Genomic DNA, 27091 nt, shown 5'->3' with positions numbered 1-27091 from the left:
ATTTTTATGCACCTAGGTGTTTGCTTGTTGTCTCCCCCATTAGAATATGAGCATCTTGAAGATGGAAACTGTTTTGTTTTTTTTTTGCCTTTCTTTGTATACCTTTGTATACACATAGCAAATGCTTGTTAAGTGATTAAGCACTATAGAGAATGGCTGCAACACAGGAAGAAGGCAGGCTGTAGAGATACCTTCAAAGTCACCTAAACCAAGGAAAGGATAAATAATAAAAACCATGGTCTTGGACATTTATGTACAAATGTGCAAAAATGTGGAGAGCATAGTAAACAAGAGGTCCCAGTATAAAGAATTTTTAGATTTAGATTATTTTATAGATTTAGAATTTAGATTTTGATTAGTATAAAGAAATTTTTAGAAATTTAACCTTGTAGGTATCACTGAGATTTTATTGGATAAGATCCATGACTGGAATAGGACCCTGGAAAGGTAAACTTTATGAATAGATAGAGGAAAGGGGAGAGGGAGAATTGGTGTAGTATTTCTTGGTAAGAAATAGACTCGTGTGAAATCTCATGACTTAGAGGACTGAATGCTGGAATCCAGAGGACTTGGTTCAGTTATCCAAATATCTGCTGGGGTTTTTTTCAGCAGATTACATTGCAACACAATATTACACACACACACACACACACACACACACACACACACACACACACACACACATTCAGTAAATTATATTGCAATACAATATTATACACACATTATATTATATATTATGAATAGATTAGATTTTCTATCCTAAATAGATAATATGGTAATTTCTAGATCCATCTTAATAATATTTCAGCTTTCAAATGGTAAAAGAGCATTATATTCCAGATCTGATATACCCATTAAAAAAGACTTGGTTGCCAGAGTCATAATGATAGGAACTTTGAGAGGAAATGACCATTCCATCTTAGAATTTGAGATTAAGAAAGAGGAAATTCAGGCATGGTCTGAATGAAGTCCTCAGGTTTAAGGAGGGCAGATTTCCAAGAGTTCAGAGAATCTCATGTTCTAAAATTCTATCTGCTATGTTTAGTTCATTTAGTCAAGATATGAAGTTTTCAGCAATTAAATTTTTAAGACACAAAGAAGCAGTTCTGATGAAGAGGAAAGGGAGAGTTATTAAAGATACAAATTGAATAAACAGAACTCATTGACCAATTTAGGCTTTTAAATGGTATGTCCAAAAGATGGAAGCAAGAGCAGGTAACAAAAAATGAATACAGAAAGAGGTACAATCATGTAACAATAGTGCTAGGAGTGCTAAAACTCAGAATGAGCTGAGCAAACAAGTTTTAAGGTTCCTTTTAAAGCGCTATTGGGGAAGAGGGTGCCAAAGGAGGAAGATGACTTGTGGCTTGGAATGGATGGGATGAAAATTACTAGAACTAGAGAAAAATCAGAGCATTCAAGTTCTTGTGCTTCTCTTTTTTTCTGCCAAGGAAAATGAGCGTTGACTGCAAAGAATAGGAAAGGGGGGGCAATAGAGATTTGATTCCCAAGATAAATTAGGGACATAGAAAGAGAGCACTTTGCTACCCTTTGAGTTAAGTCACCAGGTCTGGTGAGCAGCTTCCTAGGGTACTGGAAAAGCTGGCGTGTGTGATAACCAAGCTTCTACTAGTGACCCTTGAAAGATTAGCATTATGCCTTTCTTGAGAGGTAAAGCAGGATTTGAAGAAGGGCAAATATCTTGGGTTTTTTTTTAAGGGTGAGAGGTGAGGAGGAGAATGGAGTCTGAAGATTATTGCTCCGTGAGTTTCTATTCTTGACATTATTCTAAAAGTTATTATTTTTAAAGATTTTCAGAACACATCTAGAAAAGGAAAGAGCAGACACAACCTATTAGCCTTGCTTCATCTAGAGTAACCCATTTCAGACTAACAACATTTCCTTTTTAGACAGGATTACTAGAGTAGTGGATCAGGGGACTGTTTTAGATAGAATTTATCTTTGTTTTAGTGAAGCATATGACAAAGTCTCTCTTACCATTCTTGTGGGGAAAGATGGAGAGATGTATGTTCAACTAGTGGTTTAGGGGACTGTTTAGATACAGTTTATCTTGGTTTTAGTGAAGCATCTGACAAAGTCTCTCTTATCAATCTCATGAGAAAAGATGAAGATGTTTGTTAGAGAATAGTAAAATCAGGTTAGAACTAGTTGGATGACAAGGCTTCAAAAACAAGGTTGATTAATGGTTCTGTGCCCACTTGGAAGGAGATCGCTAATAGAGTGTCCAAATGATATTTGGCCTTTTGTTGTTTAACGTTTCCATCAGTGATGTCAATAAAGGTAAAGGTTTATTATTCGTTTTGCAATTGACACAAAACTAAACAAGGTAGCTATCATAGTGAATGTCAAATATTGATAGACTTGGACAGAATGTTGTGTTGTTTCAAGAAACTCAATTGAAATAAGTAGGAAGCCATAATCTTAGGTTCAAAAAATTTATTTTACAAGTACTAGGTAAGAGTTATATTTATTTTATATTATATTATATATTTATACTATAGCTCATCTAAAAATACCAGATACATTAATAAAAATTTATTTCAAAAAAAGAAAAAAAATTTTAAATAAAAACTACCAGAGGTTTTATTTTATCGCAGGCTTAATATGAATCAACAATGTACTGTATCAGCCAAATAAACTAATTGTAATCTCAGGTTGCATTGAGAGGTACAGTATCCAGAACTAAGGAGGTCATAGTTCTGCTTCTGTTAACTAAAGCAGACCCCATCTGAAATATTATGTTCCGTCTAGGTGTCCCATTTTAAAGTGGACATTTCATATATTAGAATGTTCAAAAGAGAGCAGCCCATGAAATATGAGGACTGAGGGGAAGAACTAGGGATGTCCTTTGTGGCCCTGAGGAACTAGGCATAAATCCCAAGGAGGTCAAAGACAGAAAAAAAGATTATTTTTTAGATATAGTTACAAGCATTTCTTTTTTATAAATATATATACACATAGGTGTGTATAAATATATTGTATGTATATGTGTGAATAGACAAAGACACAAATCTTTATAGTAACACTTTTTGTAATATCAAAGAACTGGAAAGTGAGCCCCTGTTAATTGGGATGAATGAATAAATTGTGGCTTATAAATATGATGGCATATTATAGAGTTGTAAGAAATTATAATTATGAAGAACTCAAAATTTTGAGAAGACTGTATTAATAGATACAAGAGGAATAAGCAGAACCAGGAGGGTAATTTACATTTTGACTACAATAATGTAAAGGAAAACAACACTGAATAGCCTCAGAACTCTGGTTAATGCTGTGACCAACGACAGCTTCAAAGATGGTGAAGCCTCCATCATACTTGTCAGCAAAGTGGCGATAGATGATAGGTACTGAATGAGACATACTTTTTTCAGACGTGTTTTGATTTATTTGACTTGGATCTTACTTGTTGCAAGAAAGAGTTTGGGGGAATAGAGGAGAGTAATTGGTGCCAATGATATTAACAACAGAAAAGAAGAGCATCAGTAAAATATTTCTTTTTTACTAGTGAACTTGGGCTATGTAGCCTAGAGCAGAAGAGTCTTGGGGAAGGTGGGCCAATGTCATAGGATAGGCTTATTGTTTTGGAGTATTTAAAGTATTTCATGACTTCTGCTTGGCTGCAGAGGGCAAAACTAGGAACCATAGGCTGCAAGGTCTAGGTTAGTTTATGCTTGATTTAAGTACAAAAACTTCTTGACCATTATAGCTCTCCAGGAGTAGGAAGGGCTGTTTCAGGAGGCAGTGGGTTCTCCCTTCAATGGTAGAAGAGCTTTTTGCTCTGCTCTAGATCAGTCACAACTAAGGATAAAATCTCAATGTTTGGAGAATGTCAGAGATGGTAAGGACTTTTAAAAAAATCTTGTCTTGGCCTCCACTACCACCACCACCACCAATTTTATAGATGAGGAAACTGAATGAGTCCCAGAGAGGGTCAATGACTTGTTTTAGGTTAACACAGTGAGGGGAAAGGGGACAGATCTGGATAGGACTAGATCCTGGGTCTTTAGGAACCAGCTGCCTCCCCAGCACTGCCTCTGTTAGGACAGTCAGATGAAAAATGAAAGGAAATTTGTCCACATTCAGGATTTGCTCCTGGCAGGGACCAGAATTTACATTTCCCAACTCTCAGACCAGGACCATTTTCACTCCTTTGTACTAAGATTATCTTCATTGAGAAGGCAATGTTAAACTGATGTTGCCCTCTTTCTTTCTCCCAATGCAATAGAAAGGGTTACTTGGCTTTTTTATCTGTTGATTTCTTATAGCTGCTCTCTCTTTGCTCAAATAATCAAATCTTGCCTCTACCCAGCCAGTGCTTATCATTGGGGAAGGTGATGGTCCTTGTTTGGGATGGAGGTGGAAGAGCTGTTTTCTGAGCCTGTAGCCTCTGTCATTTCTTCTTTGTGTAATTATAGCCCTTAGAAAGTTTCCTGGCCCTTCATAACCTCTATGCTCACATCGAGCGCTGGACTCCACTGACTTCTCACTATCTGTCTGTGTTACCCGAGCCCTCCTGTACATTAACCAGACCTGTCCCTGCATACGAGCTGCTCATTTTCAGTGATGCAGGGGAAACTAGAAAGGTCTAGTCCTTTTTTTTGCCACTCTACCCTTATCACCAGACACACACACTCTTCCATCAATGGCCTGTCACAGTGTCTGTAACATAATTCCATAATTAGCAATGCTTCTAAGAGGAACCATACAAGCTTCAGATTTAATGTTGAGACAACAAACACCTTTTACAGTGATGCTTTGGGCAGAGTGCTATGCCGAGCTCTGGGGAAGATACACCTTCAGATAACTGTTTCTGCCCTCATAGAGCTTAAAATCTAGTAAACACCAAATCTAGTATAGCATATAGTGTCACATCCGTCTGTTAGAGAAGATGCAAAACAAGAATCCTTGTCAGATTTAAGGGGAAGAATATTTCTGACAAGAGTGATCAGGGAAGAACTTTGTAGGAGACAAAAGTTAGAGGAAGGATGTGCCAAGGACAGGGAACAAGAGAAACAAAGACATGGAGGAGGAAAAGTACAGGTTGGATCAAAGGGAAGCTGAGAGAAGTCCAATTTAAGTGGTATTAACTATAGAAGGAGTCATAGAACATAAGCAGAAAAGATTGATTAGTACTGAGTTGTTTAGGGCCCTGTGAGCAGTAGAGAATTATTGAAGAGTTTTGAGCAATGTAGTGATATGATAAAAAAAATTGATTATATTTTAATGGATAGGAAATGACTCATTATTGATGTGGGTGTCATTGCTGAATCAATTGTCTCTGTATATTCAGACAACTAACTTCTTAGAGCAAAAATGAAAATTGATACAAAACTAGAAAAAAAAAGAATAAAAATGAGAAGAGACTATGGTGTTAAAATAACTCCAACCCTAACCTATTACAGGTTATTGGTGCCAACAAATGGAATGCAGACAGAGCAAGAGACATTGATACAGATTACAATGATTTCATATAGAAGTTTACCCAATGTAAATTATGTAAAATACATGACTGTAATGAGGGGACAAAAAATGTCTAAAAACAGCCTTACTCAGCAAACATTTGACTTGCCAAGTGGAAGGATATGGTAGCCACGGGCAACACTGATCTAGAATATAAACATGTTTGTAAAATCTTACAGGAAAGGGTGATGGAAGATTATGAAAAGTATTGACTCATAAAATAGAAGCAGTAGAGGATAAACCATTTTAAAGAGAGCTCAGCAAGAGACTCGACTAAGCAAAGTCATTTCGAGGACATTTAAGGATGAAATTAGAAGAACAATCTGACAAAAAGATGTCTGCAGATATTTTCATAACAAACTCTTTTCAGTGGCAAGAATAGTGGAGCCATCCTTCTTAAATTCTAACATCATTATCCCAGACACACACACACACACACACACACATAGTGTAGACAGGTATAGTGTAGTATAGACAGGGGAGGTCTGAACCATTGGGGGACCCTGGTTGTAAGAGTGTCAGGGGATCAATTCCAAAGGTATCTGACAGACAGGAAGCTACCAAAGTCTTAGGAAAAATTCTAAGACATTATTATGACATCCCACCCACCCACCCCAAGCCCTGCCAAAAGAAGGCAACTAAGAGAATAGCAACACTTACTGACCTGTGTGCCTATTTTCCCCATATAAAGTTATAAAATTATCCAGAGAATAATTTATGCCTGCTTCAAAGAAATCCTTGATGAAGGCATTAAAAGAGTTTATCCTATAGGGCACTTCAACTTTGCCACAGTATTGTTGACTAAAAGATGTAAAGCATACAAGGTTCTATTATATTTAGAATTTTGAACAGGGAAAAAAAAACTAATTCAGTAGAGAACAACACTTTAAAGGAAAGTTTCTTAACCTAGTGTCCATGAACTTGCTTTTTAAAACCTATTTTGATAATTGTGTTTCAATACAGTTGCTTTCCTTTATAGTCCTTTGTATTTTATTTTATGCATTTAACAATTTTATTCTGAGAAAAGGTCAATAGGTTTCACCAGACTGCCAAAAAGTGTCCGTAACACAAAAACGGGTAAGAGCTTCTGCTCCAACAAGTGGTCTCCAATGGACACATCAAAATTATAAAACAGTCTTTGAAAGATACAACCACAGAGATAACCTTGTTCAGCCCTGAGATCATGAATATCCAATGAGATCTAAAACAGAGAGAAGTGTACTCACCAAAGATGTTTACCCCTGTTACCCAGGAAAGTCAGCATGAAGTCCAAGATGAAAAGGGATTCTTTCCAGATGGTTAGAAACCCCATATTCTCCTGTTTATGTACATAACATTGTACTGGATGTATCACGCTCCAGAACCCAACAGCCTTTTTGATGAGTCCTATCACAACTCAATAGTTTGGTCATATAGGAAAAACCAAATGTATGAATGCCTTTTGGAAGTTGCCTTTAAACGATCCCAAATTTTTCCTTAAAATAAAGGTACCTCTTCTTAATACCAGAATTTTTCTAGTCTCTTGGCTGCAAGTCACGGAACATTACAGCCTCTGAAGAAATGGAAATGAGTATCACTTAAAGGGTTCTTGAAAAGCGTGAGTGGCAAGTGTGGAGAAGGTACCACAATACAAATAAAAACGATGAAGAAGACCTAGTGTAAAAGATCACATTTAAAAACCAAAAATGAAAAAAAAAACAAACAAACAATCTGATCACATGGCTTTATGACTGAAACTGCTCTCCACAGTTACCAGCAATCTCTATACTGCTTTATCTAATCATCCTTTTCCAGTCCTCACCCTCAGCCCATCTGCTGCAATTGACTGTCAGGTTCTCTCCTCATGACTCTGCTCTCTGCTATGTCTCTGACCACTCTTTGGTCTCCTTTCCCAATTCATCCTCCAGACCAGAACTCATAACTGTAGGTGTTCCCCAAAGCTCTCTTTCTTCTTTTCTTCCATTATCCACCTTCTTTCTGGCCATCTCTTCCTCACACACACAAAACACATCTCCTGTCTCCATGCCTTCATACTCTTCTGTCTTCCCTGGCTGGAATACTCTCCATCCTTACCTTATAGAATACACATCTTCCTTAAGGATGCAACCCAATTATCACCTTCTACATGAAGCCTTTCCTGACATCTTCAATTTCGAACTCCTTTGTGTTTATTTACATTTTTCCTTTATTTCTATTCCATATATACTTAGGTGTGTTCTTGTTGTTTTTCCTTCATGTAAATAAACTCAACAGTCAGTCAATAATAAGCATTTGGGGGTACACAGAAAAGCAAATGACAGCCCCCATAAGTATTGTTGATTGTATGACAGCACCTGGCATAGTGATTTATAAATGCTTGGCGGTAAAAAATGAGACTGAGGTGCTTCGCTGATAACCTTGTATTGTTAGGAGAAATAAAAGAAGACCCCCTCGGTGTATAAGGTGGACCTCCTGTGCTCACTTAGGGACTAGCATGAATAAGAGTTGCACAGGATGAGCAGACATAGATGGTTTCGGAATTGTTGGAGGGAATACCTATCACTAAGAGACCATTTAAGTTGTAATGTGGTTTGGCCAGATCTGTGCACAGAGAAGGTTAGTCTAGCACCATCTGAGGGCTGAAGGTAGAGGAGAGAAGACTTGTCTGATTCTTGCTTGGTGGGCAGGAATGGGAGCAGGGATGGGGTAGTGACAGGGGGAATGGAGAAGGGAAGGATGTAATAATGCACAAGGAAGAATTTCTGGGGGGCCTTGCAGGATGGGTGTTATACAGATACATGGAGATTGGGGGAAGTTGTTCTCTGGTGGGTCATCTTTGCCAAATGTTCTTTTTTAAGTGTGCTATTCACTGGAAATTATTGGTGCCTCCCTTCTTATTCCCTTCTGTTCCCACCCCCCCATTCTTCCTTTCCAAAGGCCTGGACTTTTGATTACTGGTAAAGACATTGAGTAAGGACACTAGAAATCCAAATGAATATTGACTGGCTGCCACACATTGACCTCAGTTTCCCCATTTATAAAAATATGTCCAGCCTTTCTGCCATTTGGCAGCTCTAACATTCCGTGGTTCTCTGTGATTCTGGTGGAGGAAGTCCTCAAGCAAGCCTTAGGGCTTTGGCTACAGTTCCTAGAGTTAGTTAGGATTCCTGGAACTCCCAGCCTGTGATCAAAAGGACACAATAGGGGGCCAAAGGGGAGGTCATCTCCAAGGAGACCTGCAGGAGCAGCTTTGAGCAGATTGGGCAGGCCAGAGCCTTGGCTTCTGGCTCAGACGCTTCTGTGGCAGTAAAACAGCCTGACCTGACCTCCCGTGCCACACGTAGCCTCCCCTCGGCTCCCTTCTCTCTCTGCCCAGTTCTAGAAGTGGGAGGGAAAGAGAATGATTATAAAAAATAACCCCTTCCATTTGCAGAATGTTTCTGGCTCATCCCAGTTTTTCTTCCATCTTTTAACGGTCTCAGGCAGATTTTATTCCCAGAGAAGGAGGAGAAAGGGCTAATAATCAAACCCTAGTCTTCCAACTCCAAGTCTGGGAATCACTATGGTACAATGAAAGAGGGCACACATGGGGGCTTCTCATCTCTTTGGGGAGATAAGACACATTTGAAAGGGTAACATAACCATACCAACGATGTGGTAAGGGGGGCTTCAAGTAAGAAGACCTGGGTTAAAAATCACCAGTTCTGCTAGGAATTGAGTGGCCCTTGGCAGATCACTTCCCACATTTTGCCTCCTTTTCCTCCTCTATAGAATCACAGTAATAACACTTATACTACCTTTTCACAAGGTTGTTATGAGGAAATACAGTGCTTTGAAAATTGTAGAAAAAATCTCCAGAAAGGCGGTTGATAGAATCATAGATTTAGAACAGGATAGAGAGCAATGAATGAATGAATGAATGAATGAATGAATGAATGAATGAATGAATGATGAATTAAGTGCTTAATATGTGCCAAGCACTGTCCTAAGCATTGGGACTACCCGTAGCCAAATAGTCAAATTCTCTAGGAATTTACCTTCTAGGAACTATCATTCTAATAGAAGAGGGGTACTTAACATGGATCTTGTGAACTTGTCTTTTAGAAAATATTTTGATAACTGTATTTCAATAAAATTAATTTACTTTGAAATCCTGTTTTTTATTGTATGCATATAAAAACACTGATCTGCGAAGGGGTCTGTAGGCATCACCAGACTGTCAAAGGGGGCCACGACACAGAAAAGGTAAATAATTCCTAAAATTGGGGAGGCAGCACATGAGGGGAATGGTAAGCCAAAGAAGGTTGTTTTGATCCAAGAAGTTAAAAGGATAGTAAATTACTCTTTAGGGGAGTCCATTGGCACACACTTGTTTCCAGAAGCAGCAGTAGTATTGATTTGATTATTGTTCCCAGAGCAAGAGGTAGAAAGTGCCTTTGAAGAGTGGTGTTAATGGGGTGCCAAGATGAGCCACAAACGTGGCAGCCAGAGTGAGTGGCTAGATGGGATGCAAAGCATGACTGGCTTGGTCTGAGGGCAATAGATAGAGTAAGTGACATGAATTTGCACTCACTCCCCAATCAGGATAGCTGGCCCTTTGGGTAGAGTTCCAAAGCTATGGGGCTGGTGACCAAATGTAGTCACTGAGGCTTTTGGTGGGCCTTGATGAAGAGGAGAAATATGAGGTTTGGAGAGAGCACTTCATGGAAGCAAAGTCTAGGGAAGAGATGGATGAGAAGGTTCTAGGGTCCTCGGTTTCTAGTAGACCAGAAGCCTTGGGAAGGGAAGGAGTCAGAAAGGAATGGGTTGAAGCAGACTATGGAAACACATCGATCTTATAGGAAAGGAGGGCACAAGCTCTAGGTGTGGGGAATCGAGATGGGATTTGGAGTTTTGGTGGTGGGGAATTGGTTGGTCTTTGGGGAGAATTGTTTTCTCCCAGCTATGAAAATATGTCTTTCATGTTCCCTGAGGACTCTTAGAGCTGAGCTCAAACATGCCTGCTTTGGCTTTGACATCTTTCCAGGCTGAACCAAGCACTGCATTGCCTTGACAAGCTGCTGGCTGGAAGAGAGAAGAGCATAGGCAAAGAATTAGGGCATATGACCTTGAGCCAGTCACTTCTCTCTGGTTCTCAGTTTTCCTTCTGTAAAATGGGAGTAGTGATGTACTATTCTCCCAGGGTTGTTGTGTGTGGGACAGAGGGAGGCTTTGCAAATGGTCAGGTAGCCATAACTAGACAAATAAATCGATGAACAAAAATGAGCTACTATTTATTATCTTCATTTTACAGATAGAGAAACTGATGCTTGGAACATAGAGTCACAAGATGTTAGAGCCAGAAGAGACTGGGTTTTAGAAATCATCTAGTCTAATGCCTTCCTTTTTCAGATGAGGAAATCAAAGACCTAAGGGGAGAAGAAATCTGCCCACAATCATATGGGCAGGAAGAGGACAGATCCAAGATTAGAAGCCCCTTGATGGTTATTTCCCTTCTCAGATTTTCTGGAGGATTTTAGTCCTTTGCCCCTTTTACTTTCCACCTTGTATTCTTCTTCTTTTTGTATATCATTAGAACATAACATAAACCTATAGAGGTAGGGATGTGCTGCTAGTTCTTTTTTTAATCTTTGTCTCCCCAGGGCCTGGCACACAGTAGACACTCACTCTATGCTGAGTCAAAGAATTCTAATTCCAACTCCAAGGGTTTAAGGGACTTTTCTAAAGGTTCCCTGAGGCAGGACTGGGTCTAGAAATCAGATTTCCTGACTCTGACCAAGTGCTGCCTTCGGGAAATGGAAAAAGGAGGGAACACAGAGAGAAAGTGGAGGAAGCAGCATCCCTGGGCCTCAGTTGATATGGCCATTTTCCCCTTTGTCCGGGGAAAACAGACCGATGGCTGGCTCACAAGCTCACGAAGGCATTTGGGGGCTGAAATACTCAATCTGGAGCGTGCTGAAGCCCGACCCAGTTGGATACTGAAAGCCCTGAATGGAGGGAGTGTGTGTTAGTTAGAGGCTTCTGGGGCCCAGGGAAGGAAGGGAAGGGGGAGGAGTGGGCTCATGGCTTTCATGTTTTTGTTTCTGGCACGGAACAAATCTGTGGAAGGCAGCAGGGCGTCATGAGAGACGGAGTAAAAGATTGCTTCCCGGAGTACAGCCAGGGCCGGATCTGGCCCTGCTTCTCAGACCCTCAGTCTAGGCTAGACCTAACCCACTTCGGAGGAGGATGAATGACAAACGGGCATTTATACATTGCTTTAACATTTATAAAGAGCTTCGCCTTCCTCTTTTTTGAAGTTGTACTGTTATGTGCAGTGAGGATCCTGCATCCCCATTTTGCAGATGAGGAGATGATAGCCCAAAGAGAGTAAGATGAGACAGGCAGGATTCAGACCAAAGTTCCCTTTTTCCACTCTATCATTGCTTCTGCCCTAATAATAAACGGCCAATCCTCTAACGGGCTCTTCTGATGCCTCATGATGTTCTGGAAGAAGGCCTTGGGGCTCCAGAGGATAATGACAGTGGACCAGGGCCTCTACCAAGCCGCAGACACTTCAAAACCAGGCCCTCCGGGCCTGGGTCTGTGTCTTTCATCTGAAAACCAGCCTGGTTAAATGCAAAGAGGATTCTTCACCCAGAGACTGACTTCAGGGGGATGGGCTTCTCACCCATTAGCAGAGGAGTATGGACACTATTGAAATGACAGATTTGGCAAGTATTGGCCTAAAAAAAATAACACAAATAATCATTTTTTTATTTTTATTTTTTTGTTTTTTTTTACAAATAATCATTTTTAAAACAATAGGATCGTAAGATTTTTGAGCCTGAAGCTGGGGAAGAAGACTTTTTTAAAAAACTGTTTTGATAATTCAGTATTATTCAGATAATAATATTCAGGATAATCTGTTTCCTTTGTAATTCTATCCCTTATGCATTTAAAAACATTACCCTGAGAAGGGGTCTATTAGGCTTTCTCCAGCCTGCCAAAAGGGTCCATGATGAAAAAAAGTCAAGATAGATTATGAAGGGCAAATCAAGAAACTGCTAGAATTAATGGAAAACCTTTGCTCTAATAACTTCTCTATCCCTTCAAGATTAAACTTTCCCTCAACAATCCTTCAAAGAAGGGAGTACAGCACTGATCATCCCCATTTGACATATGAGGAAAATAAATCTCAGAATCCACAAGGAAATAGCTAAGCCAGGATTCCAACCTGATTCTTGTTACTACAAAACTCCCTAATAATCAGTTTCTTCAAAGTGAAACAGATGCCTCTGGAGGTAGTAGATTCCCCAGCAGAGGCAGCATACGTACTTGTTGAAAATTTCAATCCAGAATCCTGTGATCCTGGACTGTAAATGAGAATGTTATTGTTGTTGTTATTATTATCATTATTATATTTATTTGAGCTGACTGACTGGTTACAAGGCAATGGATATTTTGACCACAGCGAAGTGACTGAATGTCAAAGGAGTACTTACACTAATAAAACCACAGATGATGCTAGCTAATAATAGCTAACATTTATATAGCACCTACAACGTGCCAGACTCTGTGCTAAGCACTTTACAGTTATTATCTCATTTGATCATCACAACAGCCCTTGGGAGGTAGGTGCTGTTAATCCCATTTTACAGTTGAGGAAACTGAGGCAAATGGAAGTTAAGTGACTTGTCCAGGGTCACACTGCTAGTAAGTATCTGAGGCTGGGTTTGAACTCAGATCTTCCTAACTGCAGGCCCCAATGCTCCATCAACTCTACCACCCAGCTACCCCAACATTGAAGCGTTTTTATTATTGAGCTAGAAACTGCTACTAGCTCAGTATAATGGATCAATGGATGGTTCAAATCTAGTTCTTCTTATTATCTTGGTGAACCTCTTTTAGCCTCAGTGTCCTTATCTGTAAAATGGACATAATAATAGCATGCACCTCCCAGAGATGTTATAAGCCTCAAGTGAAACAAAAGGTTTAAAGCGACCTGCAAGTTTTGAAGTGCTGTAGAATGCTAGTCCCATTTTATAGCAGGTGAGGCCATGACTTAACCGGAGTTCACCCAGATGATCTAAACGGAAGGACTAGGTAGGATTCAAGGCCAGGTCTTCTGACTCCTAATTCAGTGGGTTTTTTCCACTCGCCCACATCTTTCCAAGTTTAAATCCTGTGATATCGGATTCTGTTAAGGTCTCCAACAACCCCAAAGGAGCCTCCTGTGAGTTGAGCCTGGAACTCCCCAATGCCAAGGGGAGACAGAAGGAGGAGCAAGGCCAGCCTGCCCTCAGGGAAATCTCCGTCTGGCTCATTCACAGGAAACAATTAGAGACTGGTATGGAATAATACATAATTAAGTACTAAATGAGGTGCTGCTGGTGTTGTGAGTGAAGGAAGAATTGGTGGAGGCCTGAGCAGTCATGGAAGGCTTCCTGGAGGTTATGAACCTAGAAGAGAATCTCAGTTTGGAAGTTAGAAGGAACCTCTTCAGCAATCATCCAGGCCAACTTTTGCCCATTTTTACATGTCCAACAAGTGGTTTTCCAGTCTCTGCTTGAAGATTTCTTCAGAGGGGAAAGGAGGAGACCCACCACTGCCCAAAAGGCCTGGGCCCAGCTGAGAGCTCTGAAAACCTGGTTAGGATTTCTTTTTACCTAGGTGTTTACCCCAAGGGTTTGGGGACCCCAATTCAGTGCATTACAATATTCCATTTTTCCTAGGTTGCCTCTGTCCTTCTAAGCCTAGGGTTGGGGGGGGGGGGAGAAGAGTCTGAAATATTGCTCACTCCCAGAACTGACTTTCTCCCATCCCCTATCCCACTCACTAATCTGATGGGAGAAAGAAAGTGACAGGGGACACAGACGACCTTAGAATGGACAGTATCAGAACATAGAGTGCAAAAGCTAGAAGGTCTGTGCCTCAGGATATCATAGAATATTAGAGTTGGAAGAAGCTATAAAACACAAAATGTCAGCATGGGGGGGGGGGGACCTGAGAATAGACCGAGTCAAGCCTGGGAGAAATAAACTACAGAACACAGATTTTTAGAGCTGGGGAGACCATGGAACACAATGTTCAAATAGAAGACAGGAACTCCCAACCCTATAATCTCATAAAATATCAGGGCTGGGAAGGATCTTAGGACAAAGTGTGTTGGAGATGAGAAAAGGAATATAGTGTGAGATCTAGGAGGAAGGACCTTGGAACACAGAGTGTCAGAACTGAGACAAAGAAAGACCTTAGTAAATGAAAACCTGGCGGGCTCCAGTGGAAAGACGGAGAGTCAGGAGGCCTGGGTTCTAGTCTCGTCTATTACTGACTCACAGTCTGATTGTAGGCAAGTCCTTCATTTTTATGAGACTCGGTTTTCTCCTCCTTTATGGTGAAGTGTTGGACTGGATTTTCAGCATTTTAGTAGAGCTACACAAAAGTGTAGCAGAAACTCAATCAGCATTTTTATTAATCACCTGCCCTGTGTCAGGCACTGTGCTAAACCCCGAGGATATCAAGAAGTATAAAGGACAGTCTCTGTTCTTGAGGAGCTCATGGTCAAATAGGGGAGATGATGTGCAAACAACTATGTACCAACTAGCTTATAGAAGCAATCAACTGGAAATACATACCAGAGGGAAGGCACTAGAATCAAGAGGGATCAGGAAGGGTTGCCTAAGTCTTCTAGCTTGAAAGAAGCCAGGAGGTAGAGATGAAGAGGGAGAGCCTTCCAGTCCTGAGGGGGAGATGGTGTATCTTATTCAAGGAACAGCAAAGAGGCTGGTATCACTGGATTGCAGAGAATGTGGAGACAAGGAGTTTTCTAAGGTATAAGAAGACTCGAAAGGGAGGGATTAATAAAATTATTAATATTACTATTTATTTTTATATTTATATATAATATTTATTTGATATATTATATATTTACATTTTATACTTACTATTTATTTTACTATATTTACTATATTACTATTATTAATTATGATTAAGATTATTCATCTTAATATTATTATTAAGATTACTAAGAATTTTGAATATCAAATAGACGTTTAGGTTTGATCCGAAATTTGATAGGGAGCTGTGTTCGAGTTTGTGCCCAGGAATGGGCGGCATAGCAGCAGGGACCTGGTCAGATCTCCAATTTAGGAATATCAATTCTAGCAGCTGAGTGGAGGAAGATAGATTGGTGTGGGAGAAAGAGACTAACCAGCAGGCTATCATCATAATCCAGGCGTGAGGTGATGAAGCCCTGCACGAGCCTGGTGGCTGTGTCAGAGGATATGTGAGAGATATCATGAAGGTATAATGGATGGGTATCGGCACAGATTGGATTTGGGCAGGTGGGGGGTGAGGATGACACCTAGAATATGAGCCTCACTGACTGGGAGGATGATGGTACTTTCAACAGGGACAGGGAGGTTGGATCAGGGGAGAGTTTGGGGAGGAAGAGGAGTTCGGTTTCTTACTTTAAAATGTCTAGAGGTGGGGCAGCTGGGTTGCTCAGTGGATTGAGAGCTAGACCTAGAGATGGGAGGTCCTAGGTTCAAATCTGGCCTCAGCCACTTCCCAGCTGTGTGACCCTGGGCAAGTCACTTGACCCCCATTGCCTCGCCCTTACCACTCTTCTGCCTTGGAGCTAATACACAGTATTGACTCCAAGATGGAAGGTGAGGGTTTAAAAAATAAAATAAAATGTCCAGAGGACATCCATTTCAAGAGGTCTTGTAGCAGAGTTGGAGATGGGAAGCGGGAGGTCAACAGAGAGCAAATCTTTAAATAGATTTGAGAAACATTTTAGAGATGATCATTGAATCTATGCAAACTGATGAAAACACCATTTGAAAAAGTAGAGAGGAAGAAGAGAAATCAAGAATGTTGGGACACTTAAGAGTTCTGGGGCATGGCCAGGATGAAGATCTAGCCAAGGAGACTGAGAAGTGATCAGATGGATCAGGAGAACCAGGAGATGAGCTATAATCAAAAAAGTTCCTGTCGAAGAACCAGGAGCCCAGCACTCAAATTCTGGCTGAACCTACCCCTTCCTTTGAGTTCTGCTGAGTAAGCCAGTTAACCATTTTGTGCCTTAGTTTCCCCCTCTTTAAAATAGAGAAATGCTAGCTTGTAAGAAAAATACTTTTGAAAACCTTCACTTGGCACTTAAGTTGTTATTGTCGTTATTCTAGCTCCTGACAAAAATCATGGGTCCAGACCAAAAAGAATTCAAATCTGAAGGTAGGGGATCAAAAGAAGCCCCATTGGCAGGTATCCTCCTAGTTCCTTTATGGGTGAGGTTGTACTAGCTCCCCCATCCATCACCAGCCCTCCAGCCTCTTGCAAAGTTACCTTTTTATATTTAGCTCACACTTCCTCAGCTGTTTGTTTGGGGGGATAGAAATAGCTGCAGGTGTCCCTGGCACTCTAATCAGGCTGTCTGTCTGTCTGTCCCTCCATCTCTTGGTCTGGCCTGTGGAGGCTGGGTATGCCAGTGCTTGGGAGGCGGAGCGACTGCCTGAAGGGTCTGTGGCCGGCAGGCCCCCCATCCCCATCTCAGGGGTTGGTCTTCCGGGGTTCTGAGCCAGTTTCCTGTCGGCACCAAGTGGATCTCATCACATATTTGCAAAGGCACTCCTGATGCCACTGGGCTTGAGGGATATTTTCAAACCAAACTATTTTGTAGCCTGGACGTTTTGATTGGTTGCCAAGGCTCTGGGGTTTGGGAACTTCTCCTCCTCCTCCTTCCCCCCTTGCCTGTGCACCCCCCCTCCCTCCCCACAGGATCGGATGTCAGGCTGGCATGAACACTCCCATCTGTTTTCAATCTGGATACTTGCTTCCAGCTCTCAGGCGTCCCAGTCCTAGCTCTCTCCACCCCCATACACGGACACACACCACTGCCCTCCCAAAATGCACTTGTCTCCCACGCCAGGCCCCTCCGGACTTGGTGCCAGGGGACCCTGATGGCCATCGGGGAGATGGGGGTAACAGGAAGGGGGCTCGCTTATATTGGGCCCAAGTGGAAGGGCAGGGGGTTAAGGCTGGAGTGGGCACTGGCAATATGGCCATCTCAGGCCTTTGGCTCACCAGCCATTTATCTATTGAAGTGTTTACCGTTTGCCCTGCACCCAGCTCCTTCTGAGGAGAATAAACAAGTTTAGGTCAAGTTCTGGGCAGAATTCTGTGTGGTGGTGAGATAAAACACCAAAATCCTGAGGAATGAACTTGGATATTATTTTCATTACAGGCCATAGGTAAGTGTCCGGATCTACAATTAAGGTCATTCCTGAGGAATTAGTATCGGGGAGCTTTCCTTAGGAATTGGCATTTGAAGCAGGTTTTCACAAGGAAAACGTGTGGTTAGGAGAAGTTCGAACCCAGGGCCACACGGGGACGTGACCACCAGCTATACCTGTGTGAATCTGGACCAGACAGATGATGGCTCTGGGCGAGGGGGCCCCTTTCCCAGCATGCTTTTCTAGGCCCATCTCTGCCCTCTCCCAGGGTCTTTGGGGCAAGGAGTGGACGACGGGCAAAGCTCCTTTCTAGCCCTCTGAGGATTATAAAACTCCTCACAATAAGCAGGCTTTTAGGCAGAGCTTGAACTGGGTGTTCTCACTGAGGAACCAAGCTCAGGCGATGCCGCTGGCTCAGCGTCACCCCTTGATCAGCCTCCGAGCCAGGCTCAGACCTCGGGCCCCGAGGGTGTGACCTTTCCAGGTAGCTCCCCAGGGTGGGCAAAGATGGCTTGGTGCCCCTCTGGTCAATTTCTCCCGCGCCCACGGGCTTTGGTCAGTTGCACCCGAATGCCAGATTCAAAAGCAGAGTTGGCGACTTTCCTGAGACCGCCCGGGTTGGATGTTCAAAGGGATTAGAGAGGCTCTCAGAGCCCGCCCCCCGACATTTTACAAATAAGGAAACTAAGGCCCGGAGAAAAGAAGCGATTTGTCTGCCCAAGGCCACATAGCAACAGAATTGTTCTGGCCCTGCATCCAGTGCCCTTCCACGATGAGTTATCCCTTCCAATATCCGATATCCGGAGAGAGAGCTCTCGGAGGACCAGGAGAGGGGTGGGGCTGGGGCAGGCCCTCGCAGCCCCCCGGGGAGGGAGTGGGGAGAAGGTGGGGTTAGTAGCGGGACTCTCTTTGGCAGCCCCTACACCAGCCTCCCGTTGGATAAAAAGTTTGGGAGGAGCTTTCTTTGGAGTAAAAGTTTCCCCACCACCACCGCCGCCGACGCCTTTCCCTCCCGGAGTGGCCCCCTCTCTCCTGGCTCACTCTTCCCCCCCCCCCCCCCCACTCCCACCCACCGCCCCCTTCCGGCTCTGGACCTCTTCTCCCTCCCCCACCCCGGGAGAACAGAATTTCCCCTCCTCCTTTCTTTCCCCAGCTCCTCCCCAACTCCTGAAATCCCGCTCTCCGGCTCCACCTCCCCCAGCCCTGGCCCTACCTCCCTCTCTTCTTTGCACCTCTAGACTCCATCTTCCTTCTACCCCCTCCCACCGAGCCCCTGGGGTGCTGGAGGGAACGGGGCTGAAGCTCCGGAGCCTCCTGGGAAAGAGAAGCCCACCTCCTCCAGCGTCCCTCTGCCCCCGCCAACTCCGGCTTCTCCCTTTCGTCTGCTGTGGCCTTGGTCCCCCCCCCCCGCCCCCGCCCCCGCCCCTTCACCCACTGGCCTCCTCCCCTCGAGACGCCCCCCTGCAGCCCAGCCTTCTCCAAGCCCCTCCCCCTGCCCAAACACCCCCCCACACACACTCCCTTCTACCCCGCGGGCTGGCCGGCCCCCTCCGCTCCCCTCCTGCTGCCCTCTCGCTGGTTCCCAGCTCGGCTTGCTCGCTCACTCGCTTGCTGCTCCCTCTGCTCCGCTGCAGCTGCAGCGGGGCCAGCCCGGGGGCCCCAGGTTGTAGGACAATCTGGGACAACTTCACCCAGCCTTCTCGGTCCGAACTCGCCAGCCCCCTGTGAATGAGCTTGGTAGAACCCATGGGTGCCTAGTGGTGGCGGGGATCCGGGGGGCAGGCGCCCCCTTCCCCATCCTGTGTGCCCCCAGGAGCCCAGCTGGAAAACGGGGTGAGTGAGGCCACATTCTCCGACCTCCTCCCCCGAGAACTTGGATGCTGCGTGTTTGGGGGTGAGTAGGGGATCGGTCCTTCTCCAGCCAGTGGGGGATGGGGAGAGGGGCTTGGGAAGGAGGGGAGGGAGGCCTGGTGGGGGCTGTCTTCTCTAGCCTTTGTTCCCCACGTTCCACAGGGTGTGGGGGGCCGGTCCTAAGGAAGCCTCCCTCCCTCAGACCCCTGAACGCAGAGAGAGGACCAAGAGTCCGGCTTCCTGGCTGGGGCTTGTGGGTGCGGGGAGAGGCACCCTCTTGCTGTCTTGTGGTCTGGGGCCCCTCAGGGAGCCTGGGAAGGGGAGGCCGTGGTTAGCAGGAATGAAGCCCTGACATCCTCCTCACCCCACCCCCCTTCACACACATCTGCAGTCCCTGTGCCTGGGACCTGAAATCAGACTTGGTGAGGGATTGAAACCATTCCCAAAGCCCTAATTCTGGAGAAGAGGGATGGGGAGTGGAAACTGGGGCTGTTGGAGCATGAGCAGGGCTCAAGAGTTTGAGAAGGAGATCCTGCAGCAGGATGGAACTGTTGGGCCCCAACCTCCCATCCCTTCCTCCTCTCACCTACTTAAAAGGGCGAATGGGGTTTAATTCTCTTTCAAAGTGAGGATGAGTTATTTAGTTTATTATTTTTGGACTCACTGGAAAGTTTGTGGACAGTAACGGTTACATCCTCCCATGTCCCTCCCCTACGGGCTTTTTTCCTGCCTTTCTCTGGTCACAGGAATTCTGGAGAGTGGTTAGCCCTGGCAACCAAGCCGCTATCCCTCCCCCAGTTTCCCCCTTTCTTCCCCCAGCCCCTGACCCCTTTCCCAATGTCCTCCCCAGTTTTCTGTCGGCTTTTCCAGTGCTTTTCTCCTGGTACCTTCCCTTGTGCCCACTTAATTCTCCCAGGCTCCAGTCCTTGTTCCTGGTTTCTCTTCCCCCTATTCACCCCCAGTTTGCCTTGCCTTCCTTACCAATTTTCTTTCCTCTATCCCTCCCTAATCCCCTGGTTCCCCCAAACTCCCAGGCTCCCAGTTCCCTCCTCTGTCCCCTACTCTTCCTTTTCCAGACTTCAATTCCCTCCACACTTTACTCCTCTCTCTCTCTCTCTCTCTCTCTCTCTCTCTCTCTCTCTCTCTCTCTCTCTCTGTCTCTCTGTCTCTCTGTCTCTCTGTCTCTCTCTCTCTCTCTCTGTCTGTCTCTCTCTCTCTCTCTCTGTCTCTCTGTCTCTCTCTCTGTCTGTCTCTCTCTCTCTCTCTGTCTCTGTCTCTGTCTCTGTCTCTCTCTCTCTCTCTCTCTGTCTCTGTCTCTGTCTCTCTCTGTCTCTGTCTCTGTCTCTGTCTCTCTCTCTCTCTCTCTCTCTCTCTCTCTCTCTCTCTTTCTCTCTCTCTCTCTCTTTCACTCTCACCTTTCCCTCAGTCAAAAAGTTATTATGTCTATTCAGTGTGGAGGGATAAGGTATAAGGTACAGTTTTCCATCTTTTCCTTCTTAAGCTCTTGCTCATCTCTTCCCTTCCCTTTCCCCCAGCTCATCTCTATTGCCCCTAATTGCTGCAGTAACACCTCCAATGCATGAAATGCTGTATACTTTCTTATACTATCCATAATAGTTGCTGGAAGGGCCAGATGGTTTATTTTCACTGTAGAGTGGAAGAATCAGAGGCCCTGAGATTTGCCCAATGTCAGTAATTAGCCCCATTGGGGCTTGAACCCAAGGCTCCATCAGCCAGATACCACCTCAGTCTTCCATCCATTGCTTTCAAAGAATACTTCCCATTTCTCTCCATTCATTAGGACTTTCCCTTCTGACAAGATCATTGCAAGCCAACTGAAAATTCACATTCCAGAATCCTTTTCAGTGTCCATGCCTAAACTTTTCCTCAATCTTTTTTGGAGACAATTTGCACTTTATTTTATCCTTTTATAATCCTATTCCTACACAATCCCATCATTTTACTCCTGCTGGGAAGCTGAGACCTAGAAAGGTTTAGTAACTACCCATAGGAGAGGAGCCAGGTTTCAAAGGCAGATCTTTCTCTCATAAAAGTGTTATCAGAAGAGACCTTGGGTTCACCATTTCCCCCTCCCAATATGCTGGAGGTTTTCTCTTTAATCCTTTCCTTTTGTTCCCCTATAGACTTTGGTATCAACAAAAAGGTTGAAGGGGTTTATGGGAAAGTTTCCAAAAGCCACTGTTGCCTTTTAAATGGGGCCTCAGTTCCCTCACCTGTAAAATAAAATTATCTGATAGAGTTGAAGCATCTGCTGGTTGATTTGGCTGGTTCAGGCACTGCTTTTTGCCTTAGAGAGGATATTCTTGAGCCAAGGCACCTGGGGACTTGCCCTGCTCCTGCTTAACTTTGGGCCTTCAGCCTACCCGGACCCCTTCCCTCCCCGTAGTTTGCAGAGACTGGCCCCAACTGGAGGCCTAAGTTTCCAGACCCTTCCCCACCTACCCACTTAGAAAGGAAGGAAGGAAGGGGTTCTGATGTTCCCTGACTGGACAGAGGAAGGAATGTGAGAGACGAGTGTGCTGATCTCTCAAAACAGGATATAGCTCTGGTGGGGGATCCAGAGAAGTAGGAAGATTGTTACTATAGAAGGTACCTGAGTGACCCTCTTGGTCAGTCCTGATTTTACAGGTGGGGAAACTGAGATGGAAGCTTGTATAACTCACAGAAAGTCAAAGGCAGAGCCAAGACTGTAACTCACATCTTGGAGCTGCTGCCTCCTACATGTTTGCCTTTTCACAAGTTTCTAGTGCTTTAACTAGCAGGGACCTAAGGGATCATCTTGTTCAACCCCCTCATTTTATAGGTGGGGACCCTGAGACCTAGGGAGGGGAAGGAAGGACTTGCCCAAACATACATGGTGATTTCATGGCATAATCAGCTCTAGAACTCAAGGATCTTTACGCTTAAGACTGTGCCTTCCCCAGCCCAGAACAAAATGAAGGGCAGCCATGGAGCTAAGTGGATGGGTTAATGATTGAGGGGCCTTTTCTCCAAGCCCTAGAGCCTCCCTAATACCTTTGTTCTCTCTCCCAGCTCTCCCTCACTTCTGCCTAGAAGCCCCAGCTGGATTCAAGGTTCAGCTAGAATTCCTTACTTAATTCCCCACCTCTGCCAAGGTTAGCTCCCCTCTGTACACGTTTTACATTTGCTTATCTGAATCTATGCTGTTTTCTTCCAATCAGATGTAAGCTCTTTGAAGCAGTGGTTTGCTTTTATATTTTACTTTATCCCCAGCACCTGATCAGTGTCTGGTACACAGTAAGGGTTTAATCAATGTTTGTCAAATAGAATTATATTAAATTTAGGACGCTTCATCTAGCATCAGCCTCTGAGAAGGACTGAATCAGTAGCCAAGGCACCCCTTAACAGTCCTGATGAGAGAGAAGAGGCAGAAGATGGTGACTTCAAGGGGTTTAGGGAACTGTGGGTCTGCCCTTTCTTTTTCTTTTCCCTTTCTTATCTCTGTTACCCTAGAGTCAGTCCTGAACCTTTAATTTTTATAGCATTAGCAACTTTCATTTTATTATTTCTTTATCTTTAGACTAAAGGAATTGGCCCCTTCCAGCTCCAAGACTTTTAGGCTCTTCAAATTGAAAGGCAGAAGGAGGCCTAGAAGTTATTTGGTATAGGTACAATTCGAAACTCCACTCCCATCTCCAGTGCCAGGGAGCTCACTACCTCTCAAAAGTAGCCCATTCTACTTTTTAATGGTTCTGATGATTAGAAAAGCTCTTTCTTCTATTGAAGTGAAATCAGTCCTTTTGTGAATTAACCCACTGGGTGTCAAAGTTCTTCCCCTTGGAGTCTTAGCACCAACTCTTGGCCTCAAGAATTTAAGATCCAATTTAATCCCTATCTCTTCCAGGAAAGCAACCCTGATCCCTTTAACTCCCAGGGATCCTCCAACAAGCTCCCTCAGCCCTATCTGTCCTCACTGCCCCTTTGTACTGCCTTGTCTTGTTCTCAGCTGGTCATGGGTCAGAAGCCAGCCTTGAACCTTAGGCTTCCTGCCTTCACTGCACCACACTGCCTGCCCTAGCTAGTCTGAATGTAATATGTAAATAATCAGCCTTTGTTCCACTGTCAGGGACCCTCCTCCTTTTCCATCCTGGACGTCTTTAAGCAAAGGCTGAATGGCCACTAGTTAGGGATGAGGTAGAGTGGATCTTTGGTCTGATAAAGGCCAGAATGCTTGGACTTGGAGATCCTGGCTGACTCCATAAGATTTTAAGATTCCAGCCCTGGATCCTTTCTAGTGTGAATGACTTATGTCAGTCGTGTATAGAGAGGATGCTTCTTCAGGTACAGGCTGTATTGCAGGGCTGCTGAGGACCTATCCAACTCCCAGATTCTGTGATTCTGGCTATTAGTTGTGATTTTTGGGAGAGATCTAGAACCATCAAGGAAGGCTGTCTGGAGGCAGTGGATCTTGAGCTTGGTTGATGGTAGGGTAGGATTTAGAAAGGAGATGAGAGAACAATCTGGTGGAAATAAGTATCTGGAGTAAAGGCATGAGTTTGACAGGTTTGTGGGTGACTGAAGGGGTGAGCCCATCCAGGGCAGGAAAAAGCAAGAGTTCCCAAAAGCATGTAGGGGGTCCAGCTGGAAAGAAGGCCTTGAATTCCAGGGCAAGGCAGAAGCTAGCAAACTTGGGTCACAAATTCTCTTTGAAGGACTAGAACTGCAAGCCATTGATCTTGTTGCAAACTGGCCCTTGAGAGCCTCCCTCCCAGGAGCTACTAACAGGTAAACCAGATCATGGCATTGAGGAATAGGGCTTGGAGAGATGATTTATATCATTTTTTGTTTTGTTATGCAGTAAGCCTGTGGTTTGCCCCTTGACTCCAGGCTATGACTCACTCATCAGTGCTCATGGGTGTTCTCGTTCTCTCTCTCTCTCTCTCTCTCTCTCTCTCTCTCTCTCTCTCTCTCTCTCTCTCTCTCTCTCTCTCTCTCAATGAGGAAAGCATGTTGGACCTTGTGGATACATATCCTTGGGACAGGGAGGGTGACTGAATGTTGTGAGGAATTCCAATATTGTTTTCTGGATTCCTCTTGGGCAGAGCAGTCCCCAAGTCCCCACCACCTCCATGCAAGGCAGTTTCAAAGCAAAAGGTCAGCAGCCCTCTGACCACCACCTCTGTCCTCATGGAGAGGGCAAAACTTAGTGGTCTTTAAACAAAGCTGTTTAGGCATGAGGTAGAAGAGATCCTTGGCAGAAATTGGCCAGACTAGGTGGATTTGGAGATCAGGGCTGTAAGGAACCTGATAACGTAGAAGAAGAAAGCATCTAATCCAAATTCCTCATCTGACAGAAGGGGGAAACTGAGGCCTAGAGAGAGAAAGGGACTTGGTCTAAGGTCTCACAAGCAAGGACAAAGCCAGGTAAAGAATCTAGTTTGAGACTCAGGATCTTTAGAGCTTTATCATTTGAAGAGTCTTAGAATTATGAAATTCATACCTTGATTTATTATTCTTTAAAAAAAACCTTAAACTGATACAGAGTGAAATAATCAGAACTGGGAGAGAACCTTGTACACAATAACAGCAACATTGTACAATGATTATTTGTGAAAATGTGGCTATTCTCAGCAACACAATGATCTGGGACAATCCTGAAAGACATAATGGGGAATGTTATCTCCCTCAAAAGGAAGGAAGGAAAAAAAAATAAAAAAAAAGGAAGGAAGGAAGAAGAGAGGGAGGGAAGGAGGAAAAGAAAGAAGGAAGGAAGAAAGAGAAAGAAAGAAGAAAGAGAGAAGGAAAGAAAGGAGGGAGGGGAGAAAGAAAGAAGGAAGGAAAGAGAAAATTATTTGGTCTATCACCCTTATTTTAGAGATCAGGAGACAGAGACTAGGGCAAAAAGTGATATTAATGGAGTCAGTCTCAACTCAGTCCACATGTGTGGAATTGGTCTGTCTTCCTGCCTGCCTTTCTCTCTCTTATACACACATACCAGCCCAAGAACATACAGAACAGATTAGGAAGAGGTATGTAAAGGAAGGTGGTAGTGATCAAGAAAGATTTCCTGGTGGAGGTGGGGCTAAAACTGAGCCCCAAAGAAGAGGGGGAGGGAAGATATCCTGGGCAGAAGAGTCTGAACAGAGTGGTTCAGAAGCAGTAAAAAGCTGGTGTGTGGTGCATTTGCCCTAGCTTCAGTTGGTACCAGTGTGTCATTTTACAGCCCTTAGATGAGACTCCTCTTGGGAAAATGCCAACTTAAGAGAAACAAGACAGGGGAATGGGCCTGGGTGCAAAACCCCATTGAAGAAATAAGGAAGATGAAGATGACCATAGTCCTCAGAGGCAAAATTTATTCAGGGGCAGTGAGAAGGGGAATTAAAAAAATTAACTTAGAAACACTTAATAATTTTTTTAATTAAGGGTAGTAAGATAGTTTTGTGCCCAACTGAAAAAGTCCCCCTGCCCTTGCCTGCCAGCCCTTCTTGGAGCCTCGCTGGCCATAGATGGGAGAAGACTCAGTCACAAACTCAGAAGTGGAGCAGATGTTCCCTTGAATTGAGCCCCTGAGGAGGCAGCAGGGAGCAGGAGTGGGCACACTGGCCTCCAGGTGCCTTTCCCACCCTTCAGCCAGCCGTTTGCTACATCTGCAAACAGTTGGCCCTGGGTTTAAGAAAACCTAATAGGGCAATCCTCAGCCTAAAAAACTGATGCAAAGGACGGACCCCATCCAGCATTTTAAACAACCCTTTGATTTATGATGACCCTGTGGCTAAATTGTGATCCACCAATAACCGGACTTAAAGTCATTCGACCGAAGTCCATATCCTGCCTCACTAGCTGCGTGCTAACTAGTTATTATTTAAGCAATCATCCAGTTCTCTATCCAGTGCTTATTGCATCCTTCTTATCTTTTAATTTAACCAGTTTTTTTTCCCCTCAGTCTAGATAACAAAATGCTTAAAAGTGTAAGGCCTAGAGTAAGAAACCTAAATTCAAATCCAGCCTCAGATATTTCCTAGCTATGTGATCCTGGTCAAGTCATTGAACTTTATTTGCTTAAGTTTCCTCATCTGTAAAATGGAGCTAATAATAGCACCCACCTCCCAAAGTTGTTGTGAGAATCAAATGAAATAAATAGTTGTCATAGCACAATGCCTGGCACACTATATAAATTATATATAAATATATATATGTATATATATATAAATATAAAAAGCACTGTATAAATTTTTGCTGTGTGTGTACGAACGCTAGTTTACATATGCTGCGTTTTTGGGTGGAATGGCATCATGGGAAGGGCAGAAGACCTAGAGTCAGGAATCCTGGGTTCAAATTCCTCCTCAGGCTCTTTCTCTCTGTTTGGTTCAGTTTCTTCCCTTTCTGAACTTCATTTTCCTCATCAACAAAATAGAAGTAACGGTACCTTCCGTTGCTTATCTCATGTGGTTGTAAGGAAAGCTCTCTTTGCCAGAGGCTGAGCCATCCTCAGCAGTGATGATGAGGATGGTGACTCATTCATGTCCCTCGTGGATGGCCAGGAGTAATGGCCAGGCTGGTTGGTGTATTGATTGTACTAC

At 43.9% G+C, this 27091-nt stretch overlaps 1 protein-coding gene across 18 annotated transcripts in view; it reads left to right on the top strand.

Moving 5' to 3' along the window:
* Positions 1 to 27091, top strand: part of PTPRS (protein tyrosine phosphatase receptor type S) — a 223695-nt gene that overhangs the window by 57877 nt on the left and 138727 nt on the right. For 3 of the 18 annotated variants that reach the window (XM_056822471.1, XM_056822474.1, XM_056822476.1), the window contains exon 1: positions 19158 to 19572. The exons of 6 other annotated variants lie outside the window; for them this stretch is intronic. The gene's annotated coding sequence lies outside the window, so the exon portion shown is untranslated. Of the gene's footprint in view, positions 1 to 19155; positions 19573 to 27091 lie in introns of those variants that run through there. 9 more of the 18 variants (XM_056822475.1, XM_056822485.1, XM_056822480.1 and 6 more) reach the window with 7 other exon arrangements.

The sequence above is a fragment of the Monodelphis domestica genome, chromosome 3, assembly GCF_027887165.1.
Source record: "Monodelphis domestica isolate mMonDom1 chromosome 3, mMonDom1.pri, whole genome shotgun sequence".
NCBI lineage: Eukaryota > Metazoa > Chordata > Mammalia > Didelphimorphia > Didelphidae > Monodelphis > Monodelphis domestica.
Note: the sequence above shows the minus strand (reverse complement) of the source record. Positions and strands in the feature narration are given on the sequence as shown.